The sequence below is a fragment of the Thalassophryne amazonica genome, chromosome 16, assembly GCF_902500255.1.
Source record: "Thalassophryne amazonica chromosome 16, fThaAma1.1, whole genome shotgun sequence".
Lineage (NCBI taxonomy): Eukaryota > Metazoa > Chordata > Actinopteri > Batrachoidiformes > Batrachoididae > Thalassophryne > Thalassophryne amazonica.
This window is the reverse complement of record NC_047118.1, coordinates 53,461,666-53,482,912: the sequence shown is the minus strand read 5'-3', so window position 1 is coordinate 53,482,912 and position 21,247 is coordinate 53,461,666. Positions and strand designations below refer to the sequence as shown.

The following is a 21,247-nucleotide window of genomic DNA, read 5'->3' as shown; positions in this document are numbered from 1 at the left end:
ATGGCACCAGTGCTTATCTCTGGATTCTGTAGTGTGAAAAAACTTTTCTTGCGACACCAATCCATTTCGATTGCTTCCCAAAGCAAGGCCAGTACCCATTTACAGCTGGGTGAGCTGAGACAATTCAAATGAAGTGTCTTGTCCAAGGATACGGACAGGAAGCATGACCAGGAATCAAACTCAGGTCGACATAGGGGTAACCAGACTCATCCACCCCGAAGGCCCACATGCCTCTAGACACCCCCACCCCCCAACTACACAAAGGCATGGGGAGGCAGCTCCAGGCCAAAGGCGAAGCACCAACTCCACTCCAAATTAATGACTTACCGAAGAAATCAAGTGGTTGCAGTTGCACTATTCTTTAAACTGTAGACATTTCTCAAGTTGAAAAGAAAGCACTTCCATCATTGTTGATATACTGTATTATCTGCTCTTCTGCACATAACAGAGCTTTCAGGACACACAGCAGGATGTCTTTTTATTGCTCATAACTTGGGCTAAAATCATTTGTTCGACAGTAGTTGAAAACCTATTCAGCTTCCAGCAGGCAGGAGGGAGCTGAGACTTGGCCAGTGTTAAAACAGCGTTGTGGGCCCATGGTGCCATTAGTGGCTGTGGAGCAGCTGGAAGTGATTCCAAAAACACAGTGAAAGAGAAGGTTTGAAACCACATGGTTTCAACTGGGTATTCACACTGTTCTTGGCAATTTCCAGCTAATGGCATCAGGCAGCCTCCGTGTGACTTTGTTTGTGCTCAACAAGTGAGACAACAACAGTGGCCAGATTAAAGATGTCCAGCTGTGGATTAATGACAGCAGCATAGCTACTGTACGGCAGGTGTTTATGGCCCGACGGAGGGGATGTGACCCCACATGGAGACTACAGCAGGCCACGTGCTTCAGGTCTCTGAAAAATCACTTTGATTTATTTTTTTGTTGCCAATAGATTTTCTTTACCGATATTGTTGATTTAATGAGAGTACCACTTTAAGAACTGACTGGCTATAATTCCAGATCAAGTCAAATAAATTTAAATATTACATTTTTTTTCTGAATGTTTACTATATTTGTTTCTGTTTAAAATATATATATATATATATATATATATATATATATAGATGTGTTTGTGTAAATCTGCAGCACATGGGTTAGTGTGCATGCAAACTCTGCACTGACTGTAGCTTTGAAATATGAATTTGATTCACATTCCTGGGCTGTCCAGCAGGTGTCACTGTTTTGCAGATGGCAGCATGTGAGGTTTTCCGTTTGATACAGACTCCAGAAAATTGTTCTGAAATGGCTGTTGCATAGTTTTTGAAACATCACAGAACAGTATTTCCAGTTTTCCATCAGTAATTTGTAGTACTGATGGAAAGTTTTGGTATGATCCTTAAGAACTTGTGTCCATTCTTTAATCCCAGTTTTGTTGTATAACTCAAATCGCATTCAGTCAAGCGGTGGACATCAACTTTCTCCCTGTGGTTGCTAAGATAATTATGCCGATATCGGACCCGATCTTCCTCTTCCGACAATCATAAGGACGGCCTGGTTATCATGATGGAGCTAAAGATAATCTTATCAAATATCCCTGCCATGTGTGTGGCGTGTTTGGAGCACTCTAGTCTGCTCGGAAGGACGTCGGGACCGCTCAGACTGCAAATTGGGGATATTCAACATGTTGGATTGTCTTGGCTCAATATCCCAGCGTGTGTGGTGTCCCCCGATCACAAACGGACACGCAGTCTGCGGAATGTAACATGTAGCCAATCAGAAAGTGAGGTGAAGGACGCATGGAGCGGAATCCAAAATCAATCCGGCCGTTATAGCGCACCAGAAAGTCCGGTGGTTGCTCTGTCTCCACTCCTTTAACCAACGCCTTTTCTTTTTGTATTTTTTTCTCTGTTAGAAATAGTCTACAAACTATCTCCGTTGCATCTTCCTTATCCACCATGTTTGTTTACCCCAAAGTCATGTTTAATCTCGAGAGATTTTGTGAGATTTCTCGTCTGACCTGGGAATGTTCGTGTGTTATCATTACGGTGTGGCTGCACACCACACACTGTATGACCATCACTGTTAGATCTATGATTTTTTTTTTAATCTCCGTGTGTGTGGTCTCTCAGGTACTGGAAACATACAGAATATTTGAAAATCTTGTTGTGTGATCCAGGCTTAATCTGTGTTAAATGACACTCACGTGGAGGTGGGGTGCAGTATCCGGAAGGTGACAGACACATCTGAGATATTAGTTAAAAGTTAAAACAAAGTTGGTTGTTTGATTGATCTGGTGGCAAAGTTACCCACTGTCACATCACTTCATCTTTATGTGCTCCTGTAATGTCTTGAGTTACAAGATGATAGCATTTATTGTTTTTGAGTTATTTCTGACACAAACAATAGATTAATCCCCAACTCCTACTCCCCCCACCCCCACCCCCCCACTCATCTTCCGTACATTTTTGCGATCCTGAGGAACGTTCTGGCACTTGCAGCCTTTAGTTTGCTGGTCAGTGGATGATGACCACTTATAGTATGTTTGGTTGTGCAACAAATAATCTCAGTGATTTGCCTGCAGTGGGTACAGATTGGGCTGTGTTGTATTCCGGTGTTGCCGGCCAAATGCACCCCCCCTAAAATTCGGTGCACCCTGCCTTCACTGCGCATGCATCATCAGCCGCGGTTCACGGATTATCACCTCGTTTCTGCTTCAAACTGCACTCCAGTCATCATCTGTTTCAGTGGCAGATATGTGAAGCTTTTGTACAACAATCATTTCCACATAAATTCAGTATTATTTCATCATAAAAGACGGAGGAAGCGATCAGAGCGCCGCGGCTACATGAGTTGCTAGCTGATGCATTCACTGCACGTCGGTCATTTCAAAGTGTCACCGATTATCACCTTGTTTCTGCTTAAAACATCCTTGTTTCTGCTTAAAACTGACTTTAGAATGATTTAAGAGGTTTTACCTTTATCATCTGATGGTTAATAATCCTATTAAGCTATTTGATCGCTTTGGGTGAAGAGACGCAGTCTCAGATGAGTGGTTGAGCTCCAAAATGACGCATGCACAGTGGAAGCAGGGCGGACCAATTTTTAGGGGCGGACCATTCGGCCTGCAACACCAGCATTGAAAGTGTGTTTTGCAATGGAAAAATATAAACACATATTCACCACATTAATTTGATCATTTGATTTAGTCTATGGTGGTTTGAAATAATGTGCTTCAAACAACTATACACTCTCTGACTTCTGCTGATGGTGGGGGTCCGAACTAAATGACCATTATTCAGTGTTAAATTCAGCGGATCTAATGGGCTACGCATAAGATTTAATTTATCAGATTTGCAGTGTTATTATCCAATCTTAAAAAAAGAATATTCTCCTCTCAGTTTGGGCACAAATAAGCTCTTACTGCAGAATGAAATAAGGGGTGGTGCAGTATCAACCTACTGAGCTTGTTGTTTCCATTTGAAAATAAATGGTCCTAATAACACTTAAATGTACCCTGTTTTGTTAATAGCCGAACTGGCTATTTAATCCAAAGATGAGAGAATTTGTTCAATATCTCTGTGTTGCTTATCTTGCATGTGGGCGGTCCATTTGCACTGGTTTGTGATAGCGTGTTGCATGTTTTGGACTTTGCCCTGTGCAGGATTAGACCATTACAGATACTGTGTCAGTAAGTAGATCAGATCTTAGATGCCAAACACTGCAAATATGCAGCATATTGTTTTACGTTATGCAGCAAAAAAAAAAAGAAAAAAAAAAGGTGTCACTTTTTTGGATTGCTCAGCAGAGAGAAAAAGTGTTTATTCTACGTTATTTTGTCAAATTTCTAATCTTGCAATGCAGTTGCACATGACCGCGTGCATGCACGTGCACAACACAAACACGTGCAGCTTTCTGGTTCATTTGTTTTAGTACTAGGTCCACTGCTACTTTTGTTTTCCTCCAAGTCTGTTCAGAAATGGCTGAGGTGCATTAATTTTAGGGGCTTCTCTCAAGAGGGAGAGCCAAAGAATTCAGCTTCTGTAAGAAAACATTTGAAAAGCTCGACAATGGGGGAGAAAAATGATATAAAACCAGATTTGTTGAAATTTCAGGCATTTATCTCAGAGGGCCACCAGTAGAGGCTGGAAGACGCTGCTTGAGTGAGACTAATCCAGAGAGGCTTCTACTGTTAGCAGAACATATATTTCTTTCTCGGAGAACTCACGCTGATTTACATTTATGGGCCGCGGCAGTTCTACGGTATACAGTCCCACAGCTTCAGTAAAAAAACAGACTTCACCTCTAAAGCTGCAAATGTTTGTATCTCTGGCTTCAATCCTTTTATTGTATCCCCGTTAGCGTCATGTGAAACAGAAAGGTACACTGGCAGCTATCAAAATTGAAGTAGCAAAAAGTAATGCCTGTACTGAAAAGCACATTTGTTTCAGACATTTTCATTAATGTGTATAAATACGTCCTTGCTGTTTGTTAGATCAGTGGGATAGAAGTTGGACTATCAATATGTAGACTCAAGTTTGATTCCTGGTTATGCTGCCTGTAAAAGGTCATTTATTCACTCATTTTCTATACCGACTTACGCCAATCAAGGGTCACAGGGGGGTGGAGCCTATCCCAGCAGGTCAATTTTGGTCTCATCTCACCAGACGATATTCTTCCAGTATTTCACAGGCTTGTCTAAATGTGCAGCAAACTTTAAACGAGCTTCAACATGCTTTTTCTTCTGCAGAGGAGTCTTGTCAGTATGTGGTGAGCGTGCATACAGGCCATGGCTGTTAAGTGCATTACCTTTTTTTTTTTAAACAATTGTACCTGTTAATTCCAGGCCATTCTGAAGTTCTCCAAAAGTGGTCCTTGGCTCTTGCACACCTCTTCTGATAATTTTCACTTCTCTGTCAGAAAGTGTACAAGGAGCCTGGTTTAGGGTGAAATGATGTTCTTCACTTCTACATTATGGCCCCAACAGTGCTCACTGAAACATTCAGAAGTTTAGAAACACTTCTGTAACCAATGCAATCAGTATGTTTTGCAACAATAACTTTGGAAAGATCTTGAGAGCTTTTTGCTTTTACTTATGAGCTGTTTCTTGCGTGACACCTTGGCAATGAGACACCTTTTTATAGGCCATCATTTGGGACTGAACCAGTTGATATTAATTTACACTGACAAGGGGCAGGATTATTTTCTAATTCCTGACAGATTTCACTTGGTGTCTTGGCTTTCCATGACTTTTTGCACCTAACCTTTCTTCAATACTTCAATACTTCAATACTTCAATACTTTTTCACTGTCATTTCACATTATTACACAGAACTTAATTTATGGACATCTGTGGTTTTATTTCTTTGTATGTGTGGATTACTTGAGTCACTAATTTCATGTCAATAGCTCCTTTAAAAAAAGTATTAACTTAAAAAAAAATGGAGAGCTGTTCAGTATATTTTACCCACCATATATATATATATATACATACACTCAACAAAAATATAAACACAACACTTTTGGTTTTGCTCCCATTTTGTATGAGATGAACTCAAAGATCTAAAACTTTTTCCACATACACAATATCACCATTTCCCTCAAATATTGTTCACAAACCAGTCTAAATCTGTGATAGTGAGCACTTCTCCTTTGCTGAGATAATCCATCCCACCTCACAGGTGTGCCATATCAAGATGCTGATTAGACACCATGATTAGTGCACAGGTGTGCCTTAGACTGCCCACAATAAAAGGCCACTCTGAAAGGTGCAGTTTTATCACACAGCACAATGCCACAGATGTTGCAAGATTTGAGGGAGCGTGCAATTGGCATGCTGACAGCAGGAATGTCAACCAGAGCTGTTGCTCGTGTATTGAATGTTCATTTCTCTACCATAAGCTGTCTCCAAAGGCATTTCAGAGAATTTGGCAGTACATCCAACCAGCCTCACAACCGCAGACCACGTGTAACCACACCAGCCCAGGACCTCCACATCCAGCATGTTCACCTCCAAGATCGTCTGAGACCAGCCACTCGAACAGCAGCTGGAACAATCGGTTTGCATAACCAAAGAATGTTTGCACAAACTGTCAGAAACCGTCTCAGGGAAGCTCATCTGCATGCTCTTCGTCCTCATCGGGGTCTCGACCTGACTCCAGTTCGTCGTTGTAACCGACTTGAGTGGGCAAATGCTCACATTCGCTGGTGTTTGGCACGTTGGAGAGGTGTTCTCTTCACGGATGAATCCCGGTTCACACTGTTCAGGGCAGATGGCAGACAGCGTGTGTGGCGTCGTGTGGGTGAGCGGTTTTCTGATGTCAATGTTGTGGATCGAGTGGCCCATGGTGGCGGTGGGGTTATGGTATGGGCAGGCGTCTGTTATGGACGAAGAACACAGGTGCATTTTATTGATGGCATTTTGAATGCACAGAGATATCGTGACGAGATCCTGAGGCCCATTGTTGTGCCATACATCCAAGAACATTACCTCATGTTGCAGCAGGATAATGCACGGCCCCATGTTACAAGGATCTGTACACAATTCTTGGAAGCTGAAAATGTCCCAGTTCTTGCATGGCCGGCATACTCACCGGACATGTCACCCATTGAGCATGTTTGGGATGCTCTGGACCGGCGTATACGACAGCGTGTACCAGTTCCTGCCAATATCCAGCAACTTCGCACAGCCATTGAAGAGGAGTGGACCAACATTCCACAGGCCACAATTGACAACCTGATCAACTCTATGCGAAGGAGATGTGTTGCACTGCATGAAGCAAATGGTGGTCACACCAGATACTGACTGGTATCCCCCCCCAATAAAACAAAACTGCACCTTTCAGAGTGGCCTTTTATTGTGGACAATCTAAGGCACACCTGTGGACTAGTCATGGTGTCTAATCAGCATCTTGATATGGCACACCTGTGAGGTGGGATGGATTATCTCAGCAAAGGAGAAGTGCTCACTATCACAGATTTAGACTGGTTTGTGAACAATATTTGAGGGAAATGGTGATCCTGTGTATGTGGAAAAAGTTTTAGATCTTTGAGTTCATCTCATACAAAATGGGAGCAAAACCAAAAGTGTTGCGTTTATATTTTTGTTGAGTGTATATATATATATATATATGTGTGTGTGTGTGTAAAAAAAAAAAAACAAAAAACAAAAACCCTTGAATAAGAGGAAAAAAGAGTGAGTTGCACCTTTTTTCAAAATGTGGAATTCACTTTTTAACACAGCACTTCCCAGGCAATGAGTTTAATAATGGGCAGGAACTCAGTGCGCACCACAGCTTGTGCTGTTACTTAATATAAGGTCTTTTAAATTCCAAAAAATAAGCAAAATCGACAAATAAATAATCAAAAGACCATATCCTGGATATAATTTGATACAGTTTGGATGACAAAAATCATCAGATGGACATAGATAAGTTGACAGTGGATGTGTACAGGAGGCCCTCAGGCAAAACGAAATAATTTCAAGCATAGGAAAGATGGACAAACAAATGTGCAATGGTCAATATCTGATGTTATTTGCTGCATATCAATGTGGATTGCTGACCCGCAACTTTGGAAAAATTAGTCGATTTGATGTTGTTTTAAATCAGCTTTTTAATTGTGGATTTTTGTGCATGGATCTAGTATACTTTTGTTTTTTGGGTTGTTACCTGGGAAAGGCAAGCCCTATAGAAATATTCATTATTATTATTAATAATGAACGGATATTTTTCGGCATATAGGTGTCACCAGAGTATAAAAAGCCTGAGAGTCACACTCCAGAAAATACAGTATACTGTATGTAAAACTGTGTCCTGAAGTATTTACTGGCTGCACAGAGTCGTCACCACTACCTGTGTTTTTTTTTTTTTTTTGGCGCGGTAGAAACAGTATTATGATTTCTATGACCATCGCCACAGGGCACTTTTTTTAATGCCCGTGTTAATGTGAAGGATGTTGTGGAAATATGTGGGCAGCGAAGGCTACAGTGTTTGAAATGCACAAATAGATGTACTATGTATGTATGTATGTGCAAAAATGGGTCTTAAATGAGTATGACGGGGGAAGTAAGTTGTGATGGACTGGCTTCCCTTCCTGGGGGAGGTGTTTACTTTCTTCAGCATTCAGGTTCTATACAGGAGTTATTTCTTATTGTTTTGAATCAGTATCCAATAATAACAGAATAATTAAAATGTTTTTACATAGTCAGGACTCTCAGGATACAATAAGGCTGAAGTTTAATGGAGATAATCTGAATTATAGGCTTTGCAACTCCTGTAGCTGCTGAAAAGTGGGGATCATGATGAACAAATTATAAACATTTTGTTGTTAGACAAAAGAAAAAGCACCAAACCATTATTAGTTGACTGCTTATAAGAGTTCAATGCACTGGTTATTACATCATTAAAACATTAAAACACACAAATTACAGCTTAATGACATTACAAGATATCTTGTGATTAGTGAAACTGATTCCATTTGTAATACGGAGCTACTGTGAACAAAAATACACTGTTTTGCAGAACCCACTTCGGTAAAAGTCACCTTACTGTATATGTTTAATATTTCACATTGGAGTGCATTTCACTTAGAGAAAATCCAAAAGTAATGCAAATTAATGAATTTTATATGCTTTGAAGTCAGATCCACCATTCCAGTCCAAAAATGAAGCTTGAAATAAGTGTAGTGGGGCACTAAGCATAAACTGAATGTATTTAGTAAAGGCATTTAGTTGTCAAAATAAAAGCTGTTTTTTTCAGTCCTTGGACATTCATAATGACTGTACATTAATGAAGGCAAATTTTGCATGTTCCCTTGCTTATTTGCAAAAACCTCACAAATTTTGGGTCAGCAACGTGTCAACCGTTAATAATTTTCCAACAAATGAAGATTTAGGAGAAATATATAACAGGTTTAAGGCTAAAACTAAACATGTTACAGTGCTGTGTCCTTTAATTAGTTAGTGGCTGTAGTGTCTGGCTTGTTTTTACTTAGAAAAACAATGTGTTTTATGCCTGGCACTGGTTTTTGGTGTTGATAATGTGCCAATTTTATGGAAACGATATTCTTGGCAGGGAAGATTATTTGATCTACATGGAATATTGTATAATCTAATAGCTGTAATATGAAAATGTACTTATTTTTGTATAAAAATTCAATTGAAAACCACTTTGTAACCTTTCAGGTTAAAGCTTTCACTTCATATACATGTTTTTAAATGAAATGTCCTTTCTCAAATGTCATATGTTTTTGGAATGATTAAACATTTTCATTTCCTCTGTTTTCCCGGTAAATTGTCAACATTCTGGTTGTGGTAATGGTTGAGGGAATGCTAATTATTGTTATGGGCTGGTCATTTCAAAGATTATAGGTTAGAGTTACTGTGTTGGACATTTGTGTTCTTTGAACCATGTGCCAGGAAATGAACCACTTATGATTTGAACCACATTGTCATTCAATTTAGATTTTTTTTTTTTTTTTTTTTTGCAATGCAGCAGGCCCTTTCCCAAGATATATGAACTTTAGCTGTCCAAAAGACTTAGAAGAAGAGAGGGGGATCAAAAGCAGCACCCACTTATAACTTGTGATTACATTTTATAAACACCAAAGACCAACTTTCAGAAAAGAAAATATAATTATGCATAAGCACAAGGGAAAATGGAACAGTGAATTAGAAGGAATATTAAATAAATAATGGTTGCTAGGAGAAGTATAGTAATGTATGAAACAACCGCATGATTGTGCTCAAAGGGAATCTGCGTGGAACTAGTACACTACATTTTACATCCCACCTCAAATCACAAATGGAAATATTACTAAGTCAGACTCTTGGTGAAATAGTGAAAAAACTGAAAACCTGCCACGCATTTGAGAGAGTGGCTTGTGTCTGTGATTTTCCTGTTTGGCGGGGAATTGAACAGAAAATTGTCTAAAGTTCCCTTGGGCAATGTCCTTAATCCCCAAATTACTCCTGATGTGCAGTTGACCACCTTGCATGGTACCACGCTGACAAAATTGTGTCTGCTGGGCGAATGTGAGGCATCATTACAAAGCTCTTTAAGTGTCTGCATCAGATGGCAAATGTGCTTTACTGATCATCTGGATAAAGGCCACTGTCTTATATATTTGTATTGTTCTGCATCATTTTGGGGAAAATCCCTGTGGCACAACCAAGCCCCAGCTTCTGGTCCTCTTAAATGAAGCAAATACAGAATTGTGGCCTGAGGCTGTGTCCAGAAGTGAGTCACTGTCCTTAGACCAATGTTAAAATGTCAACTTCAGAGCAGAAATAAACATGTCACGACAAAAATGTCTCTTTAGTTGTTTCCCCCCTTCATGACAACTGTAGGGGTGATTCCTTTTGATAACTTAGTCATTTAGAATATTTTAAGCCGGGAAGTTATGAATAATTGATGGGAGTCACTTAGAGTGACAGCTACTGTGTGCCGTCAAACCCAATCCAAAGTCTGCTAGCAGTAGCTGCTAGTTGCTGTGGATTGAACATGATGGTTATTTCTGTGCATTTTATTACAAATATCTGAGCTAACTATGGCTTACTGTGTGGTTAATTGCACTAATGGAACAGCAAAGAAGTCTGTGCTCCAGTATTTCCATCAAATTAAATTTTTGTGTTATCTAATTTGTATGTTAGCAGGTATGGGAAGCTTGATGGCATCAACACCACCTTTAATACACAGTTACTGAGGTAATAAGCCTGTCATAAAGTTTAATACATGCAAAAAGGCACAGTTTATGAAAACCACTACCCAGTCTGCAAAAATATGGTTAATAAAACACCCAACCCAACATTAGCCTCTTAGTAATAGTATGTTTGGTAACTTTGAGACCAGGGCTTATTTAAACTTAAATTTGGCAGTGCAGTCTCGTTTGAAGGTGGGTGTATGATGCAACAATCCTACAGCTGGCGACAGCCGTCTTGGAGTTTTTGGGCAAATTACACAGCAAACAATGTGAAAATGCAAAGAAAAGTTTTCAAGGCCTCTACTGCCATCTATTGAGATATCCAGTAATTCTTTGCGAGCCAGAGAGTTGTTGCGGTCTAAACAGCACAGAGAATCCACATGACGACAATTGTAAATGAACACTATACAACCAAAATATACATTTTTATGCTTTTCATCACATTAATAAGAGACTGCAGAAATTCTCTGGTGGGATTATGGGATATCTCAATATGACGACAAATACTGCCATGAACACTGCCATCTACTAGCCAGTAGAGATCCTGAAAATTTGCTAAAACAAATATTCCAATTCTGTGTGGAATTTAATAAACATAAACCAAATTTCAGACATCTTATATATATATATTACTCTGGAACAAAGAGGACAAACAGTGTTGTACAGGACAATAAGCAGGACGTTAAAGAGCAAACTTCACTTTCCCCCAGAATGACATAAACAGGAAACGATCGCAGCTCACACAACCTGATTTACTGGCATGTTTACATAAAATAAAAATAACAATGTCTATAAACCCAGAGAATATATTCACAAGAGTTTTAGGCACAATATACAAAGAGTTTAATGCTGTTCGTGTGCAGTGGATAAAGTGCAGCCTGATCAGAACATCTCAATGGAAGTTTCCTGTTGTGAAACTTTACTCATAATGCACTGCAGCATGTGTGTCTGTCCAAACACTAAAACCTTTAAAATTAGTGCATTACTTTAAAACTAAAACATATAGCTATTTTCACTTAATAAAATGCCAGACATGACGTTAATTTAAATAACTTGTCTGGAATTAGTTTGGTAAAAAAAATTAACCATAAGTTAAAACTGTATGCCTGCTGATAACTTGTGTGATATGCCAGTTGAGTCTGTATGGTGTAAAGAGAAATTGTCTTTATTCCTCCTCCTCCTTTTTTTCCTTGGTCACCAGGTCTCTTTTGCTGACAGAAAGCTAATCTGACACAGAAGCATTGGCTTGTTGTGTCAGTAGCTGCTAGTGTACTGAAATCAATACTGAAAGTTATCAGTTTAGCTTTTATCTGTAACTCCCACAAATTTTTTTAGGGGTTTATCGGTTTAGCTTAGTAAAAGATAACTTTTCAGTTAGCAGATTAACTATTATCGAAGCTAACCTTTTGGTTAGCTGGGCCCACCACTGGTGTAGGCTAACACTAACCGAAAATGACCTCTTCCATTTCTGATCTTCCCTTCTCCACTGGGAACCGAAAAACTGCACTTTTTGTGACTGATTTGGTGACTGCAGCCGAAAACAAAACGGTACACCATTTATCTGTGTGACGCTATGCTGTTTGTACTGCACAACCAGAGGCTGTCCCTGAAAGTGGTGAAATCCTGCAATAACATTTAGGGGCTCAAACGAGACTGCACTGGCTTATTGCCCCACCCAGGTCACGTCTGTCTTGTCTGTGTGCCACCTTTTTACCCATTTATAGGTTGGCCAGGAGTTAGGCAGAGTAAGCGCAGAGTAAGCAACTTGGCAACATCCCGAGCCACTCCATTTGAGATTCAAGGCTGCTCCTCAGAAAATCTATGGGTGATGGCATGGAGGGTTTGCCTAGTATAAACCCTATTAAAACTAATTGGGAAGGGGGTAGGTGGGGTGGTCCTGTGCCTTACACTTCGGTGCAACCTATATATTGGGAAAAAATATCACACTTTCATTAATAAGTATTTATATAGGGCTTTAACAGGAATCAAACGCTAAACAAAATAAAATCAAATAGTAAGTCCCTTCGGCTGCTCCCTTGTTTGCACTCAGGGTCGCCACAGCAAATCCAAGGTGGATCTGCATGTTGAATTGGTTTTACGCCAGATGCAACTCCACATTTCATGGAGAAATGTGGCAGGGTGGGATTTGAACCAGGAACCTTCCGCACTGAAACCAAGTGTATTAACCACTTGGCCACCACCCCTGCCAAATAGTGAAAGAACAAATGCTAGTAATATGTAAAGAGGAGAGACTACAGCATTGTATAAAAATCCCAAAATTATAAAAATCCCAAAAATCCCAAATTAGCTGATAATAGAGAAGGAAGTTGTAATATACGATATACGTATATTTGGGTACCAGTGTGAGTTATACGCCAGAAAATATGGTGTACAGTCTGTAGGTGTGTCATAAAGAGGTAGAGAATTTTGAGGAAATAAACACAGTGTGACTCTCATACCTGAGAAGAAATACTGAATTCCAGATTACTCATAATTTTGCTCTTTCTTATACATATACATCTACTGAGGAGACTGAGTGAGCTGGACTGTCACAACTGTAGTATTACTTGTTGGGGGGGGGGGGGGGGGGGCAGAGGACGGATTAGGACATGTGTTCGTCACGCTGGCAGTTTCCTGGCGTTGAGTCCTGTCTCCACCACCTGGGAATGATGGGATATTTACAGAGTGTGTGGGGCTGACAGAGTGAGACGAGAAGGTGGCCAGGCGCCATGTCTCGTGCATCTCGCATGCATGTGCAGGAAGTACATTCTGTATTTTTAACATGTGATGTGTTTTGGGGAGCCAAATATTTTCCTTACTGATTTTCTGTCAGCGGGTTTCTCCAAATTATGCATTTGATTCATTCGGCCATGGATGAAAAGACCCTTTGAGTCAGAGTCTAGGCTGGTCCAGACCAAACTGAACTTTCGGCACAAATGTTAATACTGTATTTGAACCTGATGATAAAACTTTCTTGCCCTTGTCCATTTTAAACAATAAACTCTAACTGGCACCCATTTTCTGGCAATACTGTGCATTTCAGACTGCTAAAAACAACACTGTCACCATCTTTTGCTGCCCGCAATGCTTCCTGCTTTTGATTACTGTTGCTAGGCAGATCTTGAGTTTATTTAGCCACATGAAATCGCTCCTTAAATGATGTGTGCAGCAAAGGCTGCAGTCACAGAGAAGTGCTTTATATGTGTGTGAAGTGCAAGAAGCAGGCAGGGAGATGTATTTCATTTTAATTTCCTTCACAGACAGAAGCCGCCAGTGCTACTGGCTTTGGAAAAAGCACACGTGCACGATATTGCCTCACAGTCTCAAAGTGTACAAGATAAGAAAACAGTTTCTGCAGCAAAAGCGAAGTGTATGAAGATCAAGACCTTCTGAAAGTGGTACTTTATCATGCAGTACCAGTCAAAAGTTTGGGCCCACTCTCCCTTTCAGTCGAATGTGAAGTTCTGACTGGTAGCCTATATTTTACAAAGTAAAATTTGAGTCTGAGACCTTGTAATCTGTCAGTTATCATTATTCATATAAGGCAACCACGCTATTGCAGTGCCTTGGCACTGTCTGTACATCAAATATCGATGCATTTGATCTCATATGTATCACAAGATTTTAATTCTCTGGCTGCAAACACGGACAGCACACTTCATCTGCCTTCTTCCAGTCTACCCAGCTGTAAGTGGGTACTGGCCTTGGCTGGGGACTTAACCTGAGTTGGACTGGTGTCCCACCCAGGGGGAGTTATAGACTGACATCCAGTGATGCCGGTGTTACTCTAATCTGACTGCTTTTTAAAGTAACGAGTAATCTAATGTGTTAATCTTTGCACAAATCAGTACTCACATTAAAGTTACTTCTCCAAGTCACTGTGCATTCTTATTTTTGTATTGTAGGTGGATCGCAATATTAAAACTGGCCGTGAGCAGGGATGTTGGGGTTCAGCTTAACTGCCCACTTCGCCCACTTTCAGCGAGCTGCGAGCTTTTCATCCGCTGTGCAGCAGCTCAGAGTTGAAAAACAGTTGTCTCTCAAAGCGTGGAGACACTCAGAACTAGGGTTTTACAAAGACATTTTTGCAATTTTTTTTAACACTTTGTGCTGCTGGGTGTACTCACTAAAAACAGCTAATCCACGACACGTTATCAACAAATACTAATGTTTTTTTCCACCCAAATGCGCCTAAAGTCTCTTTCTGAGGACAACATGACATAAAAAAGCACTAATAAAACTTTCTTACCTGTCAATCTGGTCATGTCTTCTGCATAAATAAATGGTCTATCCATTCTTCTGTTCAGAAAGCTAGACAGAGGCAAATCCATGCGGTAAGAGGTTGTGGGCAGGGGAAGGCAGGGCTCCCCACAACACCCCTAGATTAAAGGTCCACTTTTGAAGTTTTCATAATATTACTACTATTAATACTACTTGCAGTAGTAATAATAATGATTAATTCCAACAACTAAAATGTTTAGAAAGAATTTAAATGTTAGAAAATGTTAGAATTTCATAGTTACATTTATAAACAATGTTGGTTAGAAATTGCAGCTTTTACAGTTACATTGCTGTCAAAAGTGAGGTCAAAAAAGATGTCTTTATTTAATTTTTTATAAAACAAGTATTTATGTTCATTAAAGTCAAGAAAGCGGTGGCGGGGGGGGGGGGGGGGGGGGGTCTGTCGTTGGCAGCTGCTGACAGTAACTAATAAAGTAACTCAGAATCTAACTTGGTTACTTTTAAAATTGAGTAATCAGTAAAGTAACTAAGTTACTTTTTCAAGGAGTAATCAGTAATGACTAATTGATTACTTTTTCAAAGTAACTGTGATAACACTGGTGACATTCACTTCTGACATGGACTCTGGAGATGAGCATGGGCAGTCGGGCACCAGTGGGCGTCAGTGACTATGTAGGACATTCTTAATACAATAGGATGCCAGGAGAATTGTTGTGGTCTTGTATGAGGCAGGCAATGCAGTTTACAGCTTTAGAATTACACATTTTTCTTTAGATCTTTATTGTGATAAATCATTTTGTTTGTATCCTGTTTGATGAGATGTTGTTTCATTTGACTTAAAACAGAGCACTGCAGTTTTGATGATAGTATGTTTAGTATGATTGCATGTTCTCCCTGTGTTTGTGTGGGTTTCCTCCCACATTTAAAGACATGCAGGTTAGGTGAATTGGAAACTTGATAATTGTCCAGGGCTCCCTTGCAAAAGAGATCTTGATCTCAATGGGACTAACCTGGTTAAATAAAGGTTAACGTAAAAAATAGTAGCACAATTGATGCATTTATACTTTCCCCCAAACAGTTCCAAAGAAAAGGGAAACAAAACAATATATTGTGATTTTGTTCTGAGAAAAAAAAAAAACAAAACATTACAAGCCTATAGTGGCTTATTCTGTTTTTCTGCCAATCTGTTCCCCCCTGCAATGGACCAGAGGTGTTTAGAGGTGTAACTGTTGAGAAAATGATCACAGCTGCTGTCGTTAACTCGGACACAGAGATAGCAGTTATGCCGTGATGTTGGTTTAAAACTCCAGCCATCCAGGATTATTACGTGGGACACCAAGTTGTGAACGTATCAATTAGCGCCCAGAGAAGTGGTGTTGTCAAAGTTATGAGGTGATTGACATGAGCCAGACCACGACTTAAACAGGTGGAAGCAAAGGTCAGGAGGGAGCAGATTTGTGGAAGAGGCCATTATCAGATCGGAAAGGGAATTACATTTTCATTGGTTACTGCTAAAGTCGTTTCTGGCTACTTGCACAGTAGCCAGAAGGCACCAGACCAGGCAGAGTATAATATGATCAAGCTCCAACACAGCAGGACAATTAGGACTCTATTAGTCTGAAAATGTTGGAGTTTCTGTTGCAGTTAAAAAAGAAATTGAATTATTAATGCATGTTGGCATATTTTGTGCAACATAGTAAAGAAAAATCTGAAATGTTGATTTGCTCTTCATGAGTCTTTCAGGAACACTTATGTAAGACATATATACCCCATGAACTGCAAAAATCACTTATTCTCAAATTCTAAGAGGCTTAATTACTTTATACTTGCTGATAACCTTGATAACTGCATTGCAAATGCATTGAAAATATTCCTTCTAGTGGTGCATTTGTGTATTTTATTTAGTTGATTGTCCAATTGCTGTAAAAACCATAGAAGTCATACATGAAGCTACCCTGAGAAGATGGAAAAGTGTGCATCTTTTATCTTTTTTCATTCCAACGTCTACTTCCTTAATGAAAACCCCATTTACATGCGCATTGCACACAGTTTTGGTTCACTTAACAGAATCACATTTTAAACCATATTTCCAAAGCCATTAGTTATGTCTTCATTTGAAAATGACAATATTGTGAGTTACATCTGTTACAAACAATAAAATCAAGTTAAAATAGGTGTTTTGACTCACTTGTGTGGTCTGTGAGTGGAATCTGAACATTTTTTAACAGCCTCAGCATTGCAGGGCTGATCAATGCGCTGTATATCCTGAGGTGATTATTGAGTTTCTATTTGTCTATGTGCCATTATTTTTATTTATCTTATAGATGTTATTTTTTTGTTGATGTTATTAAGGGTACTTTCTCACTGGGCTGTGACTGTTGGAGAGTAGCTGGAGACACATATTTGCAACAAAACGCAAATCAGCGACAAATTCTCAGTTGGTATGTCACTAAATTAATACTTATGGCATGTTAGCGCATGTCGCCTGAATGTGGGGCAATTGTCGCATGGACTAGTGAGGAAAATGGGGTGAGAACTCCGTGTGCATAGCGCGAGTGCTGTTGGAATACGGCACTCTCGCGACTGTCAAGTGCCACTTCGCTGAAATGATGACATGTTTGCGAATAAAGTGCTCAGGATGTCTGGGGACTGTGGCCATAGAAGGCACAGCCCTATAAATACTAATAAAATAAATAATCATAATAAAAAACAGGAAGAAAAGTGTGGACAGCCCACTCACCAACTTGCTGAATTATCTCCAGGAGCTGCGTCTAGTCAGTATTATTGTCCCAACTAGATGCACTCTCCTCTCTTCCCACGAATGTCTAGTATACTATCCTCTGCTTATACAGTGGTTGGGATTCACTTGAAGCACTCCTCGATGTGCTGGAATGGCTACCTCTCTGTGAATTGGCAATCAAGACACAATAAAGCATTAAAGTTATTACTTCTGTGGTCCTCCAAAATATAAAAAAAAGTGAAGTTCAACACACAACTAAAACAACCACATCACCCCCCCCTTCCCAACTAGTTTAAAAAAACCACCATAAATCTGGATTTGCATGCCTTCACTGCCAGACAGGTTTCGTTCAGCTGGGTTGTGCATGCATGGTGGTTCCGAGCCAAATGGATGCGGAACCATATGAATATAGGCTGCTGGAGTCACTCGGCCATTTCCAGAAGTGCTGTTCCTCTCCAGTCATATGAGGTCTGTTAGAAAAGTATCGGACCTTTTTATTTTTTGCAAAAACCTGATGGATTTGAATCACATGTGCTTGCATGAGCAAATCTTGAAACTTCGTGTGCATGCGTAAATGTTTTCATGCCTGTCGATTACGTCATTTGATGGTAAGCAGCTTTTGTGTGAGGACGGGTGTAGTCTCTCGGTGGATTTTCATTACAAGGAAAAAGACAGAATGACTGGAGCAGCACTACTGCATCAAATTTTGCCAGAAACTGGGCGACAGCCAGGTGGAAACCATTCGGAAGATTCAGACGGCTTTCTGTGACGATCCTATAGGCATCACACAGATTAAGGAGCAGTACAACCGATTTAAAGACAACAGTGGAGAGCGAGCCACGCGCCGGTCGGCCATCAACATGCTGAAATGACCAGATCATTTCCAAAGTGAACGCTGTGGTGATGTGGGACCGTCATGTGACTGTCCGAGAAATTGCAGAAGTGGTGGACATCAGCACTTTTTCGGTACATTCCACTGTGACAGAAGATTTGGCCATGAAAAGAGTGGCGGTGAAAATCATGCCGATGGCTTCGGCACGAAGCTGCCGACGCCGGAGCAAAAGCACCTTTGTGTTGAAGTCTCACAGGACATGCTGTGACATGCCCACCTCTTCCACCATTTCTCAGATAGTCACACGACTGAAAAGTCACGAAAGCCGTCTGAATCATCCGAATGGTTTCCACCTGGCTGTCGCCCAGTTTCTGGCAAAATTTGATGCGGTGCTGCTCCAGTCGTTCCGTCTTTCTCCTTGCAATGAAAATTCGCCGAGTGCACAACACATGACCTCACACAAAGGCTGCTTACCAGCAAATGACGCAATCGACAGGCATGAAAAAGTTCACGCATGCGCACAAAGGTTCAAGGTTTGCTCATGCAAGCACACGTGATTCAAATCCCTCAGGTTTTTGCAAAAAAATAAAAAGGTCCAATACTTTTCTAACAGACCTCGTATAAAAGGAAAAGTGTGTTGTCAACTCCTCACAAGGTTCGCTCACATTTCTTGTATGTTGTGAGTTGCAGAGACTGCATTCAATGGGCTTTGCGGTGCCTACAATGGCTCTGAGTATTTGGCGAGGACCTTGTCAACTTTGAAACTGTTCAAAATTCAGGCAATCGCGATACTCGGCAAATGTCGAGCAAAATCTCACAAAATCCCTTGCAAATGGCCCACACAAGCTGTTGCAGTCCACTGAGATTGTAGGTGCCCTGACACAACTTTGATGCACGCACGTGCACGCATTGTGTCATGCAGGAGAGTAAACGTGGCTTTATGGGTATAGATTGAACGTGAGAGGGGCGCCAGTGCGTGCAACTGTTCAAAGAGAATTTTGAAATGTTCAAAAGTCTTTCATGCATAAATGTCATGCAACGTGGTGCGATCTGCTCGCCAACATTTCAAGCAGCTCGTCAAGTCGAGTAAAGAAGTGAACAGAGCAAGTGATTGCGTCAGTGCACAGCATCAGAGTGCAGCTCGTCTGAAGAATTATAACAAAATGTTAAATCCATCATAAACATACTTTTACAGCTGCACACAAGAAGGAAAGAACATGCAACTGTTTTAATAAGCCATGACAATGTAAACATGACAAATAATTACCTTTTTAGACGGCTCCAAAGGCTTTCTCCAGCAGCCGTCTGTGATTCAGGAACCGACTAGAGCAGGGGTAGGCAACCTGTTCCAGAAAGAGCCATGAGGGTGCAGGTTTTCTTTGCAGCCACTGACTCCACCAGGTGATTTTACTGATTAATATCACTTTGAGCAGATGGAATCAGCTAATCAGTGAAATCACCTGGTGGAGTCAGTGGCTGCAAAGAAAACCTGCACCCTCATGGCTCTTTCTGGAACAGGTTGCCTACCCCTGGACTAGAGCCATTTTCAGCAGCCAGCTTGCAGAGAAAATGATTAATCCGCTATGAAATAATTATTTAATATACACAGCGTTCAGCGCAGAGCGCATGGCAGCCGGTGTAACAAAGCACAGCGTCCAGCTGGGAACACAGCGGGTGGGATCGTCACGACGACGTGCATGCAAGTGGGCGGATCAAAGTCGTGCAAGTGTCAGGGCACCTTATTTCTTGCTGCCAGTGGTCCACCAGTCCTATACTATTATAGGTAAAACACTGTAAAGCAGAGGTCACCAATCCTGCTCCTGGAGAGTACCTGCACTGCATTTTTCCCATGTGACCCCTGCTGTATAGTATGAGGCTGTTTGGTGATACTTGAATGCTGAAATTACTCTCCTGATGAAACATATGAAATGTTTACTTTCTCATAAAATGAAAAATGAAAGTTCAAGCTCTAGAGAACAGGTTCCACTGAAAAAAAGACAGCAAAAAGTTGCTTTATCAAAAATTCCATTTTCCTTCCTTTTCCTCTCATAAGACAGCCTACTTATTACATTTTCATGACATTGATATTTCAGTACATTTGTAGTCTCCCAGACAAATACTATTCAGGTCCCTTTCTGCTTCAGTGCTGAGGTCTGACAGGATTAGGTGTGCTTATAGCAGCATGGCTGTGATTTGATGGAACTAGGAGCAAGGCCTAGTTGATTCCACTGTCAAAAGAAAATCCAATTTTTATCCAATTTTTACTTGAGGCAATCAAATATGGCCACTGGGTCAGTGGCTGGTCTCTCCAAAACCGCTTCAGTTTGTGTTTATATGCATGTTTCTCATATATTATGGAAAAAGCTAGCAAGAAATAAACGCTTCTAAAACTGAAACACTAAACACTGTATTTAGAACACAATAACACCTTTGAACTTATTTACAAGACATTTGGAGGAGGATCCAAGATGGCGGAGTGAGCAGTCGCAAATTTGCAGGCTCCTGTGTAAACAGTTTCATTTTGTCCTTAAAAGTGATTTTTCCGTGCATTTAACCGCCTAAAACGTCATTGCCAGAAAGTGAACACCTACAGCTTGAGTTAGGAAACAAGTCTTTGTCTCATCTGTGGTGTTAGTACTTTTGAACTGACAGTAAGGTAACTAGCAAATTTAGCAACGTCTCTGATGGATGACCACGATTACAACATATCCACTGTCACTGTGAACGAAGAAGACGTTGTTGA

The 21,247-nt window shown here is 40.5% G+C and overlaps 1 long non-coding RNA gene across 1 annotated transcript; it reads left to right on the top strand.

Annotated features, from left to right (window-relative positions):
• The first annotated feature begins 11,315 nt into the window (after positions 1 to 11,315).
• LOC117528536 lies at positions 11,316 to 20,931 on the top strand. The gene is made up of 3 exons (XR_004565803.1): positions 11,316 to 11,452; positions 14,033 to 14,038; positions 20,920 to 20,931. It is a non-coding gene; the product is annotated as an uncharacterized LOC117528536 (long non-coding RNA).
• The last annotated feature ends 316 nt before the right edge of the window (positions 20,932 to 21,247 follow it).